Source organism: Panthera uncia, assembly GCF_023721935.1.
Source record: "Panthera uncia isolate 11264 chromosome B3 unlocalized genomic scaffold, Puncia_PCG_1.0 HiC_scaffold_1, whole genome shotgun sequence".
Taxonomy (NCBI): Eukaryota; Metazoa; Chordata; class Mammalia; order Carnivora; family Felidae; genus Panthera; species Panthera uncia.
This window is the reverse complement of record NW_026057582.1, coordinates 8,755,776-8,778,873: the sequence shown is the minus strand read 5'-3', so window position 1 is coordinate 8,778,873 and position 23,098 is coordinate 8,755,776. Positions and strand designations below refer to the sequence as shown.

At 55.1% G+C, this 23,098-nt stretch overlaps 1 protein-coding gene across 2 annotated transcripts in view; it reads right to left on the bottom strand.

Moving 5' to 3' along the window:
• SYNE3 (spectrin repeat containing nuclear envelope family member 3) overlaps positions 1 to 16,258 on the bottom strand; it is a 99,187-nt gene extending 82,929 nt beyond the window's left edge. The window contains exon 1 of one of the 2 annotated variants that reach the window (XM_049612214.1): positions 16,156 to 16,258. The gene's annotated coding sequence lies outside the window, so the exon portion shown is untranslated. The remainder of the gene's footprint in view (positions 1 to 16,155) is intronic. The other variant, XM_049612213.1, reaches the window with a different exon arrangement.
• Between the last annotated feature and the right edge of the window lie 6,840 nt (positions 16,259 to 23,098).

Genomic DNA, 23,098 nt, shown 5'->3' with positions numbered 1-23,098 from the left:
AGCTTTGTTTATAAAAACAAGTGGCATGTGGCCAGCAGGCTGCAGTGTGCCAAGCCCTGCTGGCAACGTCAGCAAAAGCTGTGTCAAAAACAAAGATTGAAAGGAATATGGAAAAAGACAAGGAGCTCTCTTAGAGCGGTGGGATCAGAGGGACACTTAAAACTGCGATTTCCTTAAGGGGATAGTTACAATTTTTTTTCATTAATTTTTTTAACATTTATTCATTTTTGAGAGAGAGAGACAGAACGTGAGCGGGGAAGGGGCAGAGAGAGGGAGACACAGACTCCGAAGCAGGCTCCAGGCTCCGAGCTGTCAGCACAGAGCCCGACGCGGGGCTCGAACTCATGAACCTCGAGATCACGACCTGAGCCGAAGTCGGACGCTCAACCGACTGAGCCATCCAGGCGCTGCTCCAAAAGCCATATTTTAATAAAGATTCCCTGAATGAATATATGTATCCTTTGTTTTCCTTTTTTTTTTTTAATTTTTTTTCTTTAACGTTGATTCATTTTTGAGAGACAGAGTGCAATCGGGGGAGGGGCAGAGAGAGAGGGAGACACAGAGTCCAAAGCAGGCTCCGAGCTGTCAGCACAGAGCCCGACGCGGGGCTCGAACTCACGACCTGCAAGATCATGACCTGAGCCGAAGTCGGACGCTCGACCGACTGAGCCACTCAGGTGCCCCACAAACTGCTTTTTTAATTAAAGGGCTTTAAAGTGACATACAGCCTAACAACAAATTAAGAGGTTTCTCTGTCCTGTTCGACTTTCAAAATAAGTTCAAATAAGTATTAAGCCCAGCAGTCACATTACGCTGCACAGAAAAGGTAGAGACTTTGAAGTACAGTCAGTCTGGGACTGAATCTGGCTGCTCCATGTACGAGCTGTGTGACCCTGGGCAAGTTTGTTACCCTCTCTGTTCCTAGCTCTCCTTGTCTGTAAAGCCAGACTAACAACGGCACCGAGGGGCATACAAAGGCTTGGCGCTGAGCCTGGGGCCCAGTAGGGCTCGCCTCTCAGACCCACAGGGACCCACAGGGGCCCCGGTCGTCACCAAGAACAAGGCAGCCTAGGAAGCCCGGCACGCTTTACTTTCCGGGGAAGAAAAACGCCCTCCCATGGTTTTCAGGTTTGGCTTAGAAAACGACACAGAACAACTTGAACATCGCTTTTCAATTAAGAAAAGGCACTCCTGCTGTGGGACGAACAGCCCAAGGAAAACAGGGTTCGTTCCAGATTGGCGGGGGGGGGGGGGTGGGGGGGGGGGGGGGGTTCTTGGAGGCGGCACGCCCTGGGGGCTGTGCTCACTGAACCCTGGCGAGAGCCATGGCCCCTCGGAGCCAAATCCCTGCCCGAGCCTCAGGCATCAGGGTACTTCGTCCCTTTCCCCAGAAGCCTGCAGGAGGCAGAGGGACCAGAGTCCTCTCTTCCTGACAGAAAAGGGTATTTAAGGGCTCAGGGTCAAGGCCTTTCTGACTTAAACCGTCCAGTGCTCCACGGCCCCCAACCGAGAAAATCCGAGATGCTTAACAGGACAGCTGGAGTCCCTTTCTGTTCATCTCCGCAGCCTCGTCTCCTACCCTTCCCACCTCCTCTCCCTGCAGCTGGAGCCTCTCCTTCTCCTGGGGCTTCTCCCCTTCATGCGCTTCTTTCCCTGGCTACATTGACCCATCACTGCCTCCAGGAGGCACTCCGGGATTTCTCAGCGAGCAGAGGTCTGGGAACTCACATGGCTAAATACCTACCAGGTGCCAGGCACCGTTAGGTGTTTATACACATCAGCTCATTGGGGTCTCCCACCCACTGTTAAGTAGGAGTGCTTGCCTTTTTCTAAAGAAATTGAGTCAGAGCGGCTATATAACCTGCCCAAGGTCGCACAGCAAGTAATCCTGCTGCCTTCTCCTCTCCTCTTAGCGGAGCCCAAGACGCTTAAAACTGTCCCCACTCCTCTGGAGCTGCAAGGTGATATCCACTGGGCCATCCAGAAGACTCCACGCCCTGGATTGCCAACCCCTGCCTTGTATCTGTGAGCCTCGGAGCACCCTGGGGACATTCCCCCCAGGAACCTTCACCTCCCCGGTGCCCAAGGTCGAGTGTTAACAGTCCACGCAGATTATAATTAGCACATGCCTGTTCCTGCCAGGGCTTCAAGACGCCAGGTTTAGGACGGGTCTGTGGGAAGCCAAGGGCACTGGCTTGTAGACTGACTTCCGTTGCTCTGTCCTCCAGGGTCTCAGCATGAGGATGTTACCAACACGTGTGACATCCTTGTAGACTCAGGGGCCACCTGAACTTCCCAGACCTTGGCACTAGGGGCTGCAGACAAAAGCCATCCCCTGGGGCCCTGGGGAGCAGCGTGTTCCCCAACCTCGGGGTGCTTTGGCCCTGCAGAGGAGGCGGCTTCCTCCCTCCTGGAAGGGCCAGTGTCGGGTTGAGCTCCCCATCAGTCCCAGGGGATAGTACTCCATTGTCAAGTGCAATTCATGGAAAGGGATCAAGCTTAACCCCCTTGACCTGCTCCCTGCTTTGGGCTGGAGCGAGTTTGATCCCCTTCCCGCTGGAAAAGCCTGGGCTCCCGGGTTCTCGCCACCGGTCCCTTGGCAGAGCTCATGTCCCCTCTTGTTGCTGTCCCGGCAAGGTCACCACCCAGCACGTGAGCCTGGAACTTTGCACTCCCACGCTGAGGAGAGGGGCAGACGCACACTCAGCCCCCACACCAGGCACAAAACATCATCTGACTTTCCAACATGTGTTTTCTCCCTCACTCACACAATGCTGGCTTTGACAGATTTTCTTGAAGGGACCGATGGCCCACACGCCACCAACCCTGAGGTGACCACAGTGATCAGTAAGGCTGCGACCACCCAGGAGAAGGTACATTCTTTCTGCCTCCATAGGAAGGTGCCACGATGCACTAGGCCGGAACCATCCCCCACCTCCCCCCACCCCTGCCACCAAGCTGCAGCCTCACCCCCCGCCTGTTGACAGTTGGCGGGGGCTCAGAGACTTGCCTCGTTCTTTTCCTTTTCTTCACAGCATAGGCAACCTTCTGATACGGGCTGCGTAGTTACTGCTTGCTTGTTGAATCTGGATGATTCCAGATTCTTCTAGAATGTAAGTCCCATCAGAGCAAAGACTCCGCCAGTCATGTCCACGGCTCCCATCCCACTTCCTGGGACAGTGCCCGGTTCACGGTAGGCCCTCAGCAAGGCACGAATGACGCTCTGCTCCATGGGTTCAGTGCCAGTCATTCCTTCAAGAAACCTCCAGGCCCCAAAGGCGACAGAGGAAATACTACACTAGGGACCTTCCCTAAGGAGCCACAGTGTATGGATGAAAGATGCATAAAGACGCCCAGTTAGGGAGTTGAGAAAGGTGCAGCTCAGGGAGACACAGAGGAGGTGGGAGACACTGTTTATGGTGAAGGATCAAGGGATGGGGCACAGAGGAGGTGGACAAGGGACAGGGAACAGCATGTGCAAAGTGGCAAAGCATGAATTAGCATCTGAGTCCTTTGCCCCAGCGTGATGGAGACCTTCAGCCCCCATCCATTCACCCTACAGCATTTACTAAGTGCTCTGTGCTCTGGGACCCGCAGGGGTGGGTCCCCTCGGGGGTGGGCCGGTCCCCTCGGGGGTGGGTTGGTTTCTACCATCATGCGCCCACAGACCTGAGGGATAGCAGTCAGTGTGGTTCTTCACGCACAGGGGCTCTGAGCAGACACTGAGGCTCGGGGGAGAGCGGACCCCTCTTAAACTGCCCAGCCATGACCCAGACTGCCCAATGCCACAGTCAGGGTGCCATGACTCGCTGACCAAGGGCGACCGATTGTCCTGGTTTGCCCAGGACTTTCCCCGTCTTCGCCCTGAAAGTCCTGTGTCCCAGGAAACCCCTCAATCCAGGGCAAACCGGGGACAGCTGGTCACACCTGCCCCCATCTTCCTTTCTCGCCCAAGACCCCTCCCCCCAACTCCTGACACCCCTGTCCCCACCCCCACCTCTCAGCCGCTCATAGGTGGGGGCTGCACTGAGGCAGCCTGTCCTCAGGTAACTGAGAGGGACAGGAAGGTGCTCTAGGTTACAGATGGGGCAGCCGGCCGGCTAGTTTCCAACGTCCATGTGTCCTCCCTTCTCTGATTGAGTCTTCAGACAAGTGCCAGGGGCGCAGAAAACCCTGGCTCAGCACACCTTCCCCAGCTCGGAGCCTGGCCGCAGCTCTGCCAGAAACACGGAATCACCAATCCCTTCACTGTTCCCCTTGTCTGAGCTTTATCTCCAGAGGCCTCCGGGATCCAAGGTCAGGCTTCCCCCCACCCCCAGGCGTCCTTTGTGCATTCAGAGCAAGGCCCGTGGCGGGCGTCCAACAAGCACGTGCTCAAGCAACAGGCAACTAATTATGACATTTCCACCTCCATTTTACAGAAGTGAAAACCAAGGCATAACACTTTTTAGGAACTCACAGCCAGTAGTTATTTCCTAAGACCCTGATGATTCCTTTCTTCAAATGCGGCTACCCTGAATCCAGTCTTCTAGAACTTTCTAGAGCCTTCCCCACTAGCCCTGCAGAGACTCAGACCCCACAGACGAGCGCTCTCACCCAAGGGGAGTCAGAAAAACTTAAAGACTTCCCCAGATGCCCGTTTCCAGGCTGGGATTTCTAAACCAGAGCTCCCTGCAGAGCAACAAAGTTCCCCCTAGGATACTGACAGAAAACCCTCAGCCTGGAGTCCCCGACGGGCTGCTGGAAGTCTGTGGGGTCCCTCAAATGATGCTCATCCCCCAGAGAATTTGAGGCACAGCACAGAGGAGCTTTAAGAGCCTGGCTGTAAAGGGAAAGATGCTGATTGCATTAATCCCTCCACAAGTATGGAGCTGAATTAGATTCAATGCCTCCTCTGGTCCCCTGAAAGGGCATTGCATAGAAAGAGCTAGGTCCTACGAGTTACACAGTCTTCTAGCTCTGCTATTTATTGCCAGCCGTGACCTTGGACAAGCTCCGTAAGGTCTCCGGGCCTCCTTCTCCATAAAGCGCTAAGTAAGGTCTACTGTGCGGGGTCTGCTGGCTGAAGGGAAAAGCACTCGCATCCGCCTGTACCCCGGAACTCTCGCGGAGGTGAGAGAATATAGCTGACCTCCGTGGAGAGGGTGCTATGCGCTAGGTATGCCTTAACCCTCGCATTGATCGCTTCACTGATGTGGTAGGTCCCACTATTACTGCCTCCCCAGATGGAAGAAGTGAGGCTCGGAGAGGGTCAGCCACCAGCCCAGGGCTCCACAGCCAGCACGGGACAAATTTCCTCCCTCCGGGTTCCTCCCCTCTTTGCCACTAGACTTGAGGTTTGCTGAACGCAGGTTGTAAGTAATGAACCATTTTATTTTAAGCAGCAGGTGTAAAAGATCAGGACCTGTTTCAGAACTAGAGCTTTCAGAACTGAAATGGTTAGAGAGACTTCCTCAAATCTGCAAGCCCCCCCCCCTCCCCCCCCGGCTTCTAGAGGCTTCTAAAGGCTTCTAGAACAGGGCCCTATAAACTATGACCTGTTTCAGCACCGCTCTCCTGCTAAGAAGGATGTTTACATTTTCAAGTGGGTTGAAAAACAAATTGAGAGAGTAATATTCTGTGATAGGTAAAAGTGACACGAAATTCAAATTCCAGTGTCCCGTATGCAGTTTTATTGGGGCACAGCCACGCCCACTCGTTACGGGAGTCCATGGCTGCTTCAGATACAACAGAAGAACTGAGGAATTATGAGAGCCTGTGCGGCCCTTGAGACAAAGATATTTACTATCTGTCCCTTTACAGAAAAGGTTTGCCACTTCCATTTATCAGCTCAAGACAAATATCTCACCCCGCCCCCCTTCCCCCCCAGCCTATCAGCACAGCATTCCTGAGAGGTCTGGAAATCTAGAAGATTCCATTCTATTCCTTTCAGCTACAAGTCTGCAATCCCCGATATCCAGAATGGGCCGACCGTCTGCGCATCACATCCGTGATTCTGGGCGCATCTAGGGATGCCTGGCTTGCTTACTTTTCCTCCTTAGTTTGTTTGTTTTTTTTTTTTTTTAATTCCACCCATTTAAACTTAAATTTCTTTCAGAAGGAGAATTTTTTTATCTTTACTTCAAATAGACCACCAGAATGAGAATCGACTGCCGTGTATAGAACAACATAAGGGATCAATACGGTGCTTCTATCATCTGAGGCCGATGCTAGCTTGTGCCTGAGGCCCGCTTCCGGTTAGGGATGTGCAAGCATTACAGCCAGACCGGCCCCACACGGAGACGTTCTCCTGACAAAATCCAGTGGTTCCCAAAGAGCCCCGTGCAGCAGGATCACCCGGGGAGCTTTTAAGAAGCTCAGATCAGCAGCCCTTGGTCCAGAAACTCCTACACTGGCATAAAGTAGAGCCCCGATGATTAGGAAAACATTGCATAGTCAGAAGGATAGAAGGAAAAAGTCAAAGGGACGACGGCACGGAGGATGGAGTAGGGAATCACTGGCATTCCGTGCTCCAAGCACATGCCAACACATTCATCCTGTCCATGATGACAGGTGACCAGCAGCTGCTGGTGACCAGCAGCCCCCAGTCCAAACTCAGACCTCGTCTGCACCCCTGCACTGTATTGAGGACCCCGAGGCTCAGGGCTGGGATAAGACGGAGAGCCTAGTGGGGTGACACTGACTTCTTCCCATAGTCAATTCTATAAAAGCAAAAGGTCCCACTGGCCATTAGGGGTGGCCGGGAGGGAAACGGGTGATCAAGGCATTTGGTCTGCACGCTGTCCACCTCAATAAGGGTCTTCCAAAGTGGGACAGGCTTGGCTGAGTTGACTTCAGCCCATCACACCCCGGGCCCGGCCAGAGCACAGCCTCAGCCAAGAACACCTGTGCCAGGGGGCTGACTCACCAGCGGCTGTGCGGATCCAACTACTGTGTGGGCCGGGGCAGAGGCAGGCGGAAGTGCCCCCGCTCCCTTCGATGTGACCCGCACTGCCACCAAAGTCACCTCCACAGCCAGGGAGCACCTCGGGGAAATAGGGAGTGCTCAGAGAAGCTGGAAATAGAAAAGCCGGAGATGCTGGGACCCAGCACCCACTCGGAGCTAAGAATTCCTCATCCGCCTGTGATCGTATCGGTCCCTCGCGGCAACTCTGCGGGGAAGGTGTGACCAGCCCCACCAAACAGGTGAGCTGGCCATGCAGGTGATGTGATTTGCCGAGATTATACTGCAGGTGGCAGAACCCGGGTCCCAGCCCAGGTCTGTCTGATTCCACCAGTCAAGGCTGCCAGCCCCACCCCTCAGGCCCGGGAGCGGGGAGGAACTCTGCCAAAGCTCTGTCTTCTGCACAGGAAGACAGTGACGCCTTGGTCCGTGGGCTAAACTGGCCATGTTAATGGCCTTTTAGCTCCAGGTAGGGGTTTTTGGTTTGCAACGCATACTCAGACACAGCCAGCATGGTCAAGAGCATAGCACATGTTTCCCAACCTCACAGAAAAGGGAGTTGAGGTCCCCAAAGACCGTGCCCTCCAACAAAATAAAAGGGTCCTTCCTGGTGCCCCTGGGCTCCCCTCTCTCTGAGCCATTGCCCCCCCCCCCCCCCAGGATGGGACATCCTGTTTCAAGCACCCACCTCACCCACCACACTCCTCCTATCCACAGGGCACAGATGTGGCCCTGGAGCCCTCCTCCCCTGTCCAGCTCGGTCAATGTCAGCATGTTAAAGGAATGTGGTTGCCCAAGCCAGGCGGCTTCCAGAGCGGAAGGGCTACCTCCCAGCCACAAACGCGTGCCTCTCTGGCTCCCAAACTAAAGTGGCTCCAGCTAGGAGCTGTGTGACAAACCCCCGCTGCTACCTACAGGGGACAAGGGCAGGGACTTATGGGGCCACCATCCCCCTCCCCAAAGGAGCATATCCATAAGTAAAGACTGCTGGGAGCATATGTCCCCACCCCCAGGCATCTAGGTGCTTCTACCCAGAAGGAAGTGGGGACAAGACAACCTCACAAGATGGAATTTTTGTAAAAACTCATGTTCTAAGATTATCCCTGAGCAAAGTTGAATTTGAAATCAGCAAACAGATAAACAGGCAAATTACATAAGCCAGACTCCACTGCTGCCCAGTCCTGAGTGAAGGAATTTAACCTGGCCGCCCCGACTGGCTCTCATCCAGCCTACAACCGTGGCTTGTGGTCACCACGCTCTCCGCAGCGAGTGACAGAGCCCGCAGACTTCCCTGGAACCACTCGAGAAAAGGGTGTGGTCAGGGCGGTGAGGGTAGGGCGCTCCAGGGTGGGCCCCCGCTCTGGGAAAGCTGTGCCCCGTGTGATATTGGCCACACAGAAAGGATTTCCTGTGAGGAACGGCCTGTCCGTGCGAGAGCCACTGGGGGTTGCGGAGAAAGAACTAGATGCTGGGGGAGGAGACCCGAGGTCTGGGTCTGACTCACCACGTCCTGCCCAGTGCGCTCCTAGCACAGAACATGGAGAGGCCAGGGGACACTGGTGGTTTCCCTGCATGAGCTGTGGGATCAGATCATCGGAGCTAAATTCCAATCCCCTGCTGAGGGCGGGTTGTGGAACCTTTCTGTAAAATGGGACTAGCAGAGCCTGCCTCCTGAGCTGTCTTGAGGATTGAGGGGGAAAATGCAGAGGGCATTCAAGCAACACTAGAGTTCCCTACCGAGTACCGAGTACCGAGTACCGAGTACCAAGTACCGAGTACCGAGTACCGAGTACCGAGGGGCGCCAGCCATCAGGCTAAAGCACACGAGGCGCCCCAGGTGGCAGCCAGTCCTCCTCATCAGTTTACACTTTCATTCATCCCTTCTTTCATTCCATAGATATGGACTCGGCAGCTACTACGGCCAGGCTCTGGGGACGGAAAAAATCCCTGCGCTCAGGGAGTGTCCGTACTAGCGGAGGGGACGGATGATAAACCCAAGAGCAGACGGCAGACACGTAAGATCATTTCAGTTGGTGGCAAGTGTCAGACAGACAGTGAAACAGGGCGATGGGGCAGGGTGCGAGGACAGGTGCTCCAGTGGCCTGTGACGGGGACTCGGGATCTCAGTGATGAGCATTTGCAGCGTCAGAAAGCCCTGAGGGGGGCGGGGGTGCAGTCTGTAGGCAGAGGAAGGGCAAGAAGGCAGGCCTGAGGGGGGAGGCGCCCAGCGTCCTCGGAGAAGAAATGGACGTGAGACCTGAGTCCCAGACAGGCGAAGGGAGGTCCTCAACTTCCAGCACCGGCCCCGGGGAGCCCCGGAAAAGGGACAGCTCTCCAGAAGGGCAATCTCCAAAGAGGACCCCAAAGGGAGGTGACAAGCATCCCCCCCTTCTCTCCCCAGCCTTGGTTCATGACTCTGGAGCCCACTTTTCCCCTCCGTGTCCTGTGATCACCAGGATCTGTCCCGTCCACTTCCTTCAGGGGTGCTCGCTGGGGCGACACAGCCCCCCTGCCGTTCGTGAGATCTGATTTTAAAGTGTAAAGCCTGTTCGTGAGACAGTAATCATGACAGAAGGAAAAATCCTGTATCCCTGCCCTCCAGGAGGTCACAACCTAGTGGGGAATCAGACACGAAAACGGAAATGAGTGGAAAGTATACTGGAAAACAAACCAGCGACCCCACTGGGTTGCCGGAGGAAGGCTTCTAGGAGGAGATGTGCAGCAGGGGTTGGCGGGGAGGAGCCGGGGGGCAGGTGCACCGTCTGGCAGAGGTAACAGCGGGAGCGCAGGTCTGGAGGTGGGAAAGACCAGGATGAGTTTGCGGCCTCGTGGGACCAGGTGGTAGAAAGCATGAAATGCCAGCAGGGGAGGCCGGGGGCCTGGGACTTCCTCCTCAGGGCAGGCGGGACCCACTGGAGGGGACAGGCAGGGACTCGCCCCCTTAAGTGAGCTGGCCTCTCCCAAGGGTGGCACATGGCCGTCGGGAGAGACTGAGGCCCCAAACACCTACTTTGAGGCCGTGGTTCTTGGATGAGAGAACATCCAGACTTCAAGGCACCTTAGAGCTCTCCTCATTCCGGCCTCCCCTTCTGAAGGGCAGGAAGACTGCGACTGGCCCAGGTTGAAGGTCGAGGTGCCTGGGGAACTACCAGCACCTCCCATCATCACAGAAGAGCCAGCTCTTTGAAACAACAAGGAAAGAGGCTACCCCAGTGAGTCAGCCTGCTGTATTATTTCAGCAAATGTCACTCGGGAGGGGCTCAGCCCTTTTCAGACCTCAGATAAAACTCTTGGCTTAATTAGAGCCCCGCCAGTGGCCACAGGGACCCACCTACTCTATCTAGGCGTTGGTGATGAGTGGGAGGGCCCGACCCCAAAGACAAGCCTCCCCATTTTCATCACGTGACCAGCCCGCAGTGTGTCAGGCATGAATACAGACCAAACAGACTTTTAGGGAAGGTGGCTGCGAGGGAAGAATGCTGGCCGAGGACCAGCAGACACCATCGCAGATCCCAGGTTGGCCCCGAGGCACCACAGAGAGACCTGGGCCGGTCATTTCTTTCTTCCTTTCTTTCTTTTTAATTTTTTTTTAAATGTTTTCACGGATTTTTGAGACAGAGAGAGACAGAGCATGAGCAGGGGAGGGGCAGAGAGAGAGGGAGACACAGAATCCGAAGCAGGCTCCGGGCTCTGAGATATCAACACAGAGCCTGACGCGGGGCTCGAACTCAAGGACCGTGAGTTCGTGACCTGAGCCGAAGTCGGACGCTTCACCGACTGAGCCACCCAGGTGCCCCTGGGCCGGTCACTTCTAATTGCGGAGACTCAGTTTCCCCAGGGGTAAAAATAGAGGCTCAGATGAGAGGAATCCAAGGCTCCGGCTGGCTCTGGCATTCGCTTATTCTCCGCTGCAGCTGTCAGTTCGAGAACACTGCACACACATTCCCCACAGGCACATACACTGAGGGCTTGTTTCCCAGCGTCTAAAAGATGCCCGACTTGTGCAGTTCTGTCTCCGCGGGTCCTAAGCCCTGCCCTACGGGGAGGTAGCACCAGCCCCATCAGGCACATGAAAAATGGGGTCACAAAGGGGCGCCTGGGTGGCTGTCGGTTAGCGTCCGACTTCGGCTCAGGTCATGATCTCGCGGTTTGTGAGTTCGAGCCCCGCATCGGGCTCTGTGCTGACAGCTCGGAGCCTGGAGCCTGCTTCGGATTCTGTGTCTCCTCTCTTTCTGCCCCTCCTCCGCCCTCGCTCTCTCTCTCCCTCTCTCAAAAAATAAGCATTAAAAAAAAATACCGTTTAGGAAAAAAATGGGGTCACAGGACACAGAGCAGGGGGACCCGGCTCCAGGTCTCCACTCCCCAAGGGAGCACACAAGCTGGACACAACCGCTGTCTCCGTGCCCGACGCGCATCAGAACCACCACCAAATGCATCAGTCCTGGGGCATCCGGCGCTCTGAGACCCTTTGGCCGGGACAGCTATCTCTGCAGAGGGAAGACCCAAAGAACACCTTGGATTTGGGCAGAAGGCAGGTGGCCAGGAATCGAAGCGAGCATTCAAAGCACCAGGGCCCCAAGTGGGATGGGTTCCCCAAATCTCAGCGCACCGCTGCCCCACTCCGTCATAAGGAAGAAGGTGTGGCGGTTAGACCCGTCCGGCTCGAGAGCCTCCTGTGATCTGACAGCTGGGCAGAAACCACCCAACGATCCTGGACAAGGGCATGTTCCCCCCACCTGCCAGCTGGGCCGGGACGACAGGGACTGCAGCTCTGGAGGAGCGAAGGCTGCGTTCACAGCACAGCACACGCGAAAAAAGCTTCCCATCTTTTCAACGCATCCTCTGGGTGAAGCTCCCACCCCATCACTTACTCACCTGCCATGGGATTTGGGGCAAGGCCTTCAACCTCTCTGACCCTGTTTCCCCAGATGCAAAATGGCGATAACCATACCCGTAGCGGTTAAGTTGTCCTGATAACTTCTAAATATATCCAGCATGCCCCACAAAGAACAGGAAAAATAGGAGTGGCTGCCCAAGGCTGGTTTCATGGGAAAGGAGAGCGTGGGCACTGCTTATGCAGGTCCTTTGGTGACGTTTGCGTTTGTGTAAGTTCCGGAAGTCGTGTGGTCATTGCACGCGGCAGCTCTCTTCTCACGTTCAACAATTAAAATGATCACTTTAATCTCGGATAAATGTGAATTTAAGTAACATAATAAATAAACGAGTAAAAAAATAAATAAACGGAAATCTTAGTTTAATCTCAGGGCCACCCGTTGCCCTGTCTCCAGGGGGCCCTTGCCACAGTGGTGTCGCGGTGAGAGGCATTCAGATGTGGCAATGCACAGCAAGTTGTCTTCCCTACCTTTGGGCCTGATGTGGACCTGGGCCGGGGCATTTCCACCAGCCACAAAAGCCAACAGGTTGTGTCCAGGGGACCCGAGGTTCCTCCCAGCTCAAATATTTCAGGATTTTCTGATTCACAAGCATAAATCATCACGCCAAGACCTTAAAAACTCTCATAGATAATCTGAGATTGCAGAGCGTTTACACCATCTCCCAGTCGTGTGTCTTCAGAGGGGGAGATGATTTCTCCGCGTAAGATGCCATGGGTCTGTCACACAGTAGGGTTTGTGTTTGTCGTGTTTTATCAAATCCAGCCAGACTACCACTTGAATCTGTGGGAAGAGTCTGATTTCCCACGAGAGCTTTGTGAAATGTTTCATATTACCTTTAAAAAAATTTTTTTTTAATGTTTATTTATTTTTGAGAGAGAGAGGGAGGGGCAGAGAGAGCCCCAGAATCCAAAGCAGGCTCCAGGCCCTGAGCTGTCAGCACAGAGCCTGATGTGGGGCACGAACTCACGAACGGTGAGATTAGTGACCTGAGCCGAAGTCAGATGCTTAACCATCTGAGTCACCCAGGCGCCCCTCACATTACCTTTTAATTGTATCTGCATGTAAGATTTGATATACGCAATGGAATATATAGGCATGTATATGTATAAACAAATGTATATTTGTAACTGATGAAGCATAAAAATACTTTAATAGCACCCACGACTGCACCACTCGACAGAAAAACATAATGGATCCCACCGAGACTGGACCTGGCTCCTCTTTGACCCCGTGCCCTCTTCCCCACCCTGATTTGGGGGTTACCATTTCCCTGCTTTTCATAAAATCTGCTTAAATTTAAAAAAAGACTCCATATAGAGAGGCACACATAAAACCTACACGGCGTCACCAGTAGTTCCAAGGTAAATTCTTCTATCACGGACCCCATGACCCTACCAATCCCCTCTTGCCCACGCATCCCCCCCACCCCATGATCAGCTCTGCCCCACGATTGCTTGACTTCTCGGGTATGCATCGCGAAACGACTCCTCGTTCGTGTTTGTGTTTTGAGCTTTCATAATTAGCAGCTCTGTGCCCTGCCTTTCAAAGCATTTCGGAGATGCTGGGATTCCCTGCACAGAGTCTGCAGCCTAGAAATCCAGGCAAGAGGTGCAGGCCACAGTACATTGTCACAATCGCATTAGGTGGATTAGGAATAATAAAACCACGGTAACTCCTCCTATGATGTGTCCCCACCCCCCCGGGGCATTCTGCTGAGGCTTGTCCCCAATTGTCTCATTTATCCCCACAGCAACCCCACAGGGGGCCTCTTATCTCTACTTTAGAGAAGACAAAATTGAGGCTTTGGCTGTGGGGACTGTCCCCCATGTGCTTCCTGGCAGCTCAGCCCCAGGAACATCATCCCCAAATCCTGAAGTCGTGATTCCCTGGGGGTGGAGAGGGTCAGTAGACAATTCCAGAACTTCCATCTCCCCCTCCCAGGTTCCTCTCGTGGTGGCCCTACTGGGCTACTTTCAGACGTTAACGGGGGAAGAAAGTTCAGAATCCATTCTTCCCGGCAAATGCCAATGTCTTAATGATGAGCGGGATCCTGCCTCGCCCATACTGTTGGCCCGGTGATTAGCATCATTTCTTTCTATTGCCTGAGATGCGCTGTGTGGTGTAATGAAGAGCAGCAAGTCAAAGGCCCCGAGTTCGAATCCTGACTCAGCCACCCCTGCCCTCTGAAATCTGTCTCCTCATCCGTAAATGGGCCAGCAATGGCACCAGCCTTGGCCTTCGTCGGGGTCATAGGAGGTGAGAGACAGAACATGCTTCCTAGGAGCCCACAGACACAGGGGATCCCCTGGCAGACCCCTCTCAAATGTCTCTGCCTGGCTCAAAGACCAGCTTTCCGTGATGGAAAAGCTCTGAGGGAGATCATCCAGGGCCACCCACCATTTGACAGACACGGGAAATCAAGGCAGAGAGGCAAGGGCAGAGCTGAGGTGGGCAGGGGGGAGGGACTCAGGTGTCCCAACCAGGTCCCGTCACCCTACACGGTGACAACGCTGTGCGGTGCCTGGCACCCTACAAAACACTATTCGTGGACCATCTCATCGAATGCTCATGGCACCCACGATGTGGGTGCTACGGTTATTCCCCCTCTCGTGGGGAAGAAAACCGAAACTCTGAGAGGGGAAGGGAGGTTTTCATGGCCAAGGCCAAGGCCAAGGCAGGACTGGACCCAGGGAGTCTAACATGGCCACCCCCATTCTCAACAGCTAGGCAACACGGGAAGGCCCTCAGCCCTCTTGGCTCTCGGGGGCCCCAAGGCTTTTAGGAGGTTGTGCTGGACCTGTCCGGTCTTACCTCCCTAGGACGGCAGTCACAGCTGTCCCTGCCCCAGGTTTTTGCATCAGGAGATGGGGGTGGGGGGACACCCAGGCACAGACAGGTCTGCGGCCGCAACAGAACATGCAAAGCAGCTGTGCTACAGGGCTGTTCCCATGGAGACAAACTCACCCTGAAGGGTGTCTGCAGGGGGCCAGCCTGCACCCTGAGGCAGAAACCAGAGCCCAGATCCTCACCCCTCCCCTCAGGACCCCCAGCAAGACAGGAGGAGTTCCCAGCCCACTCCCCGCTCCAGCTGCCCTCAGAGAGGCCTCTCTGGCTGAAAACGGCGCCCTGGGGCCAGCAGGCTGGACACAGCTGCGGCTGTCGGGCAGCAGAGAGAGGTCCTGCTTGAGGAATGTGCAGACCCACACGTGTCAGAGAGCCCCGCTGGGGACCGGTTCCGGGAAAGAGAGCAAAAACAGCCTGGTGGTACCCGCTCGTGCCTCCCGCCTCCCAGCCCCTGACCCCTGGGGGCTGCTGGCTGTGCAGGAGGCAGGGCCTGACCCTTCCAGAGAGCCCAATTCTGTTCTCGGTCGTGCAGCCCCGGGAAAATCGTTGCCCATCCCTGGGCCTGTTTCCTCTCTTCTTGGTGGAGGAAGGAGGCCGTCCCGCCAAGCTCAGAATGGCAGTGATTTTGTGACATACTCCCTTTTCTGTGAGGGCAGTCTCTTGTCCCTCACTGTCTCCTCCTGCCCTCACTCGCCTGGGATGGGGCATGCTTCCCTCGCATGTCAGGCTCCCCCCCCCCACCCCTCCACCGGCTGCCTGCCTGGTTACATCCACCGGGCCCACTGTCTAGAGTCAAGATCTGAAGACGCTAAAGGTGGTCAGCATCCATTGGGGGCTCGCTCAGCCCCGCAAGAGATCTTTGGCCTCACTACGCCCTCCTTGAGAGATGTGGGATGAGGCTCAGAGAGGCCGAGCGTCTTGCCCAAAGCGGCACAGCCGGGAGGTGTCTGAATGAACCCGAAGCTGTCCGGGGTTACTCGCCCCCCCCCCTCCTCCAGCGCGCCCGCTCCGGGCTGTCCCAGGCACTAGGAAGCGAGCGCGTGGTCGCCAGGAGCGGGTATTGATGCCCGCGATTGCTGCCCAGGCCCGGGACAGCCGGCGGCGCGGGCCCGCGGTGACAGGTCCGCTGGCCCCAAGCGGCGGCTGAGTGAAGACTGGAGGCGGCGCCCGGCCCGCCGGGGACACGCTGCCCAGGGCTCAGGGGCTTTTTCTTGGGGGCCGCGCCTCCAGGCTTGGGGAGCGGAAAGGCTCGGGGACTTCGCAGGCGGCAGGGATCGGTTAGGTTTAAACTAAAAATACCCGCCCGCCCGCAGCTGTCACGCCAGAGCCCCCGCCCCCGCGCCGGGCGCGCCTCCCCAGGTCCCCTCGACTGTCGGCGACCCCGATCCCTGGGAGGCCCGTCGGGGCTGGGCCGGGGGCCGCGGCCCCGACCCTCCCGGCCCCGGCTCGGCCTCCGCGCCCCGCGCCACTTACCGGGTCCGGAGCGTGCAGGAGCGCGGCGCCACGGGCAGCTCCGGCCCAGCCGCCCTCCTCCCTGCGTCCCGGGCGGCTCCGGAGCGGGGCGGGGCCGGGGCGGGGCCGGACACTCGCCCCCGGCCCCGCCCAGTCCCCTCGGGGACCCGCCGCGGGAGCCGCCCCGGGGCCGTGCCACCCGGCCGGGCCGAGCAGGACGCGCCCGGCCCCGCGCTCCAGGCGGAGGCCCCCGGCGCACCGCCCCAGCCCCGCGGCGCCCAATCGCAGACCGCCCCCCTCCGCGGGAAGGAGCGCCGCCGCGGGGGCTCCCCATCCTCACCCCCGGGCTCCGCGCCCCGGGCTGTCCCCTCCGGCCCAGGAGCCGTCCGGATCCCCGGACCCCCGCCTGCCTCCGCCTGGGTCTCATCCTCGGGAGGGCACGGAGCTGCCTGTCCCCCGGGGGAAAGTTGGATCTGGGGAGGGAGATCCTCTGGCGTCCAGATTTGGGGAGAAGGCGAGGGGGGCCGGCAGGTCTGGCCCCCCTCAGAGCCGAGGTGCGGCCAAAGGCAGGGGCACTCCTCCCGGAGGCGCGAAATCCAAGGAGGAAGTGACACCTATCAGCTGGCCTGACAGTGGGGGCGCCCCATCCGGCCACTCCTACCCCACAGTGCCCTGAGCCACCGCGGGGGGGGAATCTCTCTGGCCCCGGGCTCAGATGGGAGCCCCCGAGGATGTCCAGAGGAAGCGACTGCGGGGGAGGGGGGAGGGGGGGTGAGCCCCAAGGAATGTGAATTAAAGGCATAATCTGGATATCTCACAAACCGCAAGGCCCCGGTAAGTGTCTCCCTTCTGTCCCCACCGCCGCCCAACAGGCTTACCGTCCCGCGTTTGATCCGCAACTCCACCAACTCTTAAACCTCACGGCAGACTGTCTGAATCTTATCTGCCTCTGTGCCTTTGGCTCCCAGCGCATCAGAGATCTTTGAACTGTTCTCCACCCCAGCCCTGATCCTTGTCAGACTAATTACATCTTTGCCTGATTGGTTCTGTCTCCCTTGGGTGGGGATGAGAGCCGCTAAGGACACAACTGGTGGAACTATGTACCACGGGGACTCCAGGCTTTGCACCTTAAGTGTGGCTATGCCCATTTTGCAGATGAGGAAATGGAGGCTGGGCTTGAGGAGTTAGGGAGCTGCCCCAAGTCTAGTGCTTCCCAGAGGGTGTTTTCCTGTATCCGTATTTGTTGAATAAATCAGTATAAAAATCAGTGTCCTAAGAGAAAGATTAAATTGTAAAACAGGACCAGATAGTCATGGTGTGTGTGTGTGTGTGTGTGTGTGTGTGTGTGTGTGCGTGTGCGTGCGCGCACGCGTGTGTCTTTTCCAAACTGAGGGCAAAGGAGAAGAATGCCAAAGCCCAGAATTAACACTGGGGTAGACCAAGCTGGAGTTAGAATGCCAGTGTCAGCCACACCTCCTAAGGCAGGACTCAGGACTCCCTTCATTAAGCTATGATTATTCACAGGGTCATAGGACTTGCCAGCAAAGGGCCTCTCCCCTGCTTCCCCTTGACCCGTTCTAGGTATCTTATTATGTTCCTCATTATCATCTTGACTCCATCGGAAACGCTGACACCGGCCTTGGGGTCACGACAGCCGCGTGGAAGGCCCAGAGGGCAATTACGATCGCGATGCCTGTGCTTGGATAGCGCTCTTTGCTTTCCCCCCACAGCTTTCACGTGGGTCTCCCCATTACACCTCTGCACAGGTCTTCTGGGTAATTAGGAAAAGCTTAATTGGTTCTGTCTTAGGGTGGAGACTGAGACGCACAGAGGTCAGGGGCTTTGCCCGAGCGCGAAAATGGCCCCACCGGCGCTGTTGGAAAGACAGAGCAGCTGGCCGCCAGCGGTCGGCTTCCTGCGGTGAGCCACGGTGGGGCACAGCTGGGGTAGGGAGTTCAAGCCCTGGCACCAAACTGCCTGAGTTGGCAGCTTTCTGCTCGTTACTCATTCTTGGTTTCCTTTTCTGTTAAATGGGCCTGATAACAGGAATCCATCTTGAATGGTTCTGCGCCTGAAGGCGTGAGCACTGGCTCACGTGAGCTGTTCCGGGTATGGTGTGATCGCCACAGGTTCTGGTAAACAGCGATGCAGTCTCTCATCAAACATTTCCTGAGCACCTACTATGTGCTAGTCCCTGGGGATATGGAGAGGGAGGCACGGAGTAGGATAGGACCCCCCGGGAGGAGGAAGTCCCGGTGCAAGGATTCCGTGTCCAGGGGGCTGTCTCCTGAACGGGGCCGTGAGGTGCTTAGAGAGCGCAGAGCACCGGCTTCAAACCTTCCAGACCCTCATTCGGGACCCGGCTCTGCTACTTTCCTGAATGAACCCTAGCAAGCCATGCAACCTCGTAGAGCCTTAGTTTTCTCATCTCTTAAGTGGAGATAGCAATAATATTCCACAGGTGAAAATAGATGTGATAAAAAAAATATCCAGAAGCTGCAAAATGCTTGGCACGTATTAGTAGGTTTATTGTCATCAGTCATTATCTTTAGCTTTACCGGGCTTGGGGATTTGTGAGAACGCTCTCCCATTGCTTTTTTTTTTTTTTAATTTTTTTTTTTTTAACATTTATTTATTTTTGAGACAGAGAGAGACAGAGCATGAGTGGGGGGAGGGTCAGAGAGAGGGAGACACAGAATCTGAAACAGGCTCCAGGCTCTGAGCAGTCAGCACAGAGCCCGACGCGGGGCTCGAACTCACCGCGAGATCGTGACCTGAGCCAAAGTCGGACGCTTAACCGACTGAGCCACCCAGGCGCCCCTCTCCCATTGCTTTTCTTAAGCCTGCCATGAAAAACAGGGCCTTGTTTTTCGAGAATTCTGCGGCAGTCCTCAGCCACTCCAAAGTAGTCCATGCCGAAGGGGAGAGCCTTGAGGAATCGGTGCGGGAGAAAGGGGGAGTTGGCAACTCGGAGGGCTATGAAGCCTTCACCTCGTGTTCAGCATCACCCGCTGCTAGAGAAATTCGTGGAAACGAAAACTGATCTGGAAAGAAAATTCTGGCAAAGGACGGTGGGGGAGAGCCCCTCTGTCATCTCTGGAATTGAGCACAGGAAACCCCGCCCTGAGGCCTCCCTTTCAGAAGTGGCCCAGAGAGGGAACCGCAAGAAGGCCCTAAAATTATGCCATTCGGAAATTCTGACTCACTTGGCGGCGGGGGCTGTTTGTGTAACATACAAAATGTCTCCCAAAAAGTGAAATTTCTGCTCCTTCCCCCCATCTCTCTTCCCTGCAGCCAACATCGCCACCACCACCCATGGGGAAGCAGGGGCCGACTCACTGAGCCGGGGGAACTGATCCAGGTCTGTTACGCCTTGGCGGTTCCTTAGCTTGCCTCCACCTCGATCCGTACAAGTCTTGTTTTGCAGGCATGATTTTTAGTTGTCTGTGTGTTCGGTCTCCATGAGGAGCTTAGAACACAAGCTGGAGTGGCTCTCCGGGCTCATCCAAACCTCTTGTTGTGGGAGTGAGTAAACTGAGGCAAGGGGGCAGGAAGGAGGGGCCCTGCCCAGGGTCCACGTGGTAATTGGCGCTCCGGAAACCTCTGTTGCCACTTCTCTGTCTCTAGCCTGGCTTTCCCCTCGTGATGACTTAAGTCGGTCCCATTGGCCGCAGGGCGATGAAAAGCTCGCACGGGGGTGGTCATTTCTGGGGTGCCTCTTCAGAGAAGCCCTGAGCTGGGCAGGAGAGCTGTTCTCATCCTGGCTCTGCTCTCAGCGGCTTCGTCCTCTGTTTTCTTTCTAACCAGCTCTCTGAGTGCTCTTCTGTCTTTCCCACTCTGGTCCTATCATGGGCTTGTAGCGGGGAGGGGTGGGGCACCAGCCTGGATCGTTCTCAGAGTACGTTGCTGACCCCACCAGCAGCAGCCACCCTGTAACTGGGCAGGGACACCCCTGCTGGAGGGCCACGAGTCCTATCAGGCACCAAGCATGGGAACCGGAGTAATTCAGGACACCCGTCTACACACACGAACTGTGCTGCTTTTATAAAATAAAGACACAGAGTGTGTTGGAAACACAGGACTGGATCCTGGGATGACTGGGTCCCAGTCCTGGTTAATGCTGCTAGTTAGTTGTGTAACGTTGGGCCACTTCTGAGTTTCTGAATCTGGAAACGAGGGAGTTAGAGCAGGATCACCTCCCGGTTACTCCTCTCAGTTTCAAACCTGAGCCACCTAGGTAGCTCAGTCGGTTAAGCATCGGACTCCATTTCAGCTCAGGTCATGATCTCGTGGTTCGTGAGTTCAAGCCCAGAGTCAGGCTCCTTACTGATGGTGCAGAGCCTGCTTAGGATTCTCTCTCTCTCTCCCTCTCTCTCTCTGCCCCTCTCGTGCTCAAACATTCTCTCTCTCTCTCTCTCTCTCAATAAATAAATTTTAAAAAATAATAAAAAACTGTGTGAATTTTAATCGTATTACGACTGTTAATATATTCCAAGGATTAAGTACTAACAGAGACAAAATGTCAAGTACAATCGACAAACTTCACTCCTAAAAAATAAAATCTTTCTAGAAGAGGCTTGCTATATATTTCTCCCATCCATGGGCAACCCTATCTAGTCTTTCTGCTTCTTCTGGGAACACCAGAAGCGGTTTTTAAAAAAAAAATTTTTTTTAACGTTTATTCATTTTCTGAGAGACAGAGAGAGACAGAGCATGAGCGGGAAAGGGGCAGAGAGAGGGAGACACAGAATCCGAAGCAGGCTCCGGACAGCTTCTGTGCTGACAGCTCAGAGCCTGACTCGGGGCTTGAACTCACGAACCGCGAGACCATGACCTGAGCTGAAGTCGGGCGCTCAACCGACTGAGCCACCCAGGCACCCTGTAAGTGGTTTTTTTTTTTTTAATTAAACCTTTGATTTGGAGATAATTGTAGATTATGCAGTTGTAATAAACTAGGCTGAATGATCCCTGTACCTTTTCCCCAGTTTCCCCCAATGGTAATGTCTTGCAAAAAAAGACATTACCTACGTAGCACAGAATCACAACCAGGATGTTGAGGCTGACACCATCAGAATGCAGGTGTTTCCCCCACTCTTATCCCCTCTCTCACCCCTGGCAACCATTAATCCATTCGCATTTCTATAATTTTGCCATTTCAAGAATAGCACGTTAATGGAATCATACGGTGTGTAACCTTTGGCGCTTGGCTACTGTCACTCAGCAGAATTCACTGGCGATTCTTCCGGAGTGTTTCTGTACCAAGAGTTCGTACCCCTCCATTGCATGGCACGGACGGACCACTGTTTGTCTAGCCGCTCACTTGCCGAAGGGCAACTGGGTCGTCTCCGGTTTGGGGCTATTGTGAGTAGAGCAGTGGTCAACATTCAGTACGGGTTTGGGGGGGTCAATAGAAGTCTTCCCACTGGGTGTTTCAGCTGTTGGTTGTAGTACCCGTCCGTAATGCCGCACCCCCAGGTGGGCTCCTACTTGCTTACAGTGATACGCACGCTCCCGGGATGTTTATGTGTGTGCGGTGGTTGCCCAGGACTGGGCTGTGAGTTGTGGAAATCCGGCAAAAGCAAACTCCGTGGTTCCTACCATCGGGAACTTGCCATCTATCGAGGGAGCAACAGTGAGACTCAGATGTTGAAATGACGCTGAAATGACAAGACAGCACCGCACGTTATCAAATGCTAGGCTGCGCGGTACAGAATTGAACCTTAGAGGAATCCAGAAATGGGAGGAGTGAAGGCCCAAGTGTCTGGGGGAAGGCGTTCTGGGTAATGATGATACCTAACACTGATTAAGGGCTTACTACGTGCCAAGCACGGTACTAAGCCTTTACTCATATTAACTCACTTGCTCCTCATCACGACTCTATAGCTGTCAGCATAGAGCCCAAGGCTCGAACTCATGAACCGCGAGATCATGACTTGAGCCAAAGTCAGATGCTCAACCGACTGAGCCACCCAGGCGCCCCAATCACGACCCTCTAGGGTGGCTACTATTAACCGATCTTACAAATGACGGAATAGAGAGGCTAATAACTTGCCCGTCATCACACAGCTATCGTATGACCCATCTAGGGTACAGAGCCAGGCGTTCTGGCCTCGGGCCACACTTAATCGCTGTGGATTCCGTCTGTCTGGTGGGAACGGCGGAGGACCATTTCCTGGTCGTGATTCAATTCCCACCCATTTGTTAGGTTATATTTTTACACAGAGTTACGTTGAACCTGGAATGTTAAACTCTGGCTTCCCTGGTGTGATGAATTCCTTAGGGGTCAAGGTTATAGATGAAAACTTAAAGTGCTTTGGAAAGAACGGCACCAGCTTTAGCAACAGGTGAGAACCCTGCATGTCATGTGTGTGCTGTGACAGGCAAGCACCAGCCTGGAAGCCTGTTCTGTGTGTGTGTGTGTGTGTGTGTGTGTGTGTGTGTGTGTGCGTGTGTCTGCTGTGAGAGGCAAGGACCAGCCTAGAAGTCTGCTCCGTATGTACACACATAAACAGCAGGACTGAACGCTCTGGTTATGTTGATTACCTGTGTGTGCGGCAAGAAAGGCACCAGACTCCCAGGTTTACACCATAAAACACCCAGGCTGGCTGAGTGCATTTCAGATAACGTGCTTTCGTGTTTTCTGAATCGCTGTATACCACAAAAGCCACGTCTGCACTTGGCTTTCTCCGTGGCTGCTAAATGTACGAGGGGTATGATTTGTCTTCCGTCACAGCGTCCACGACCACTCGCCCTTACGACTTCATCATTTTGGTTTAAGCGACAGGATGCGAGCAACCTGGCTTATTTGTCTGCTTTCGTTTTGAAAACGAAATGCAGCCTTGAGGGCACCCTTGCTGCCAGCCCTGGGGTGGGCGGGCAGCATGAAGGGCTCGCTGGGTGAGAATCTCCCGATGTGGTGGTCCCTCTGGGCTCTGCGTCCCCCCACACCCCCCCCCCCCCCCCC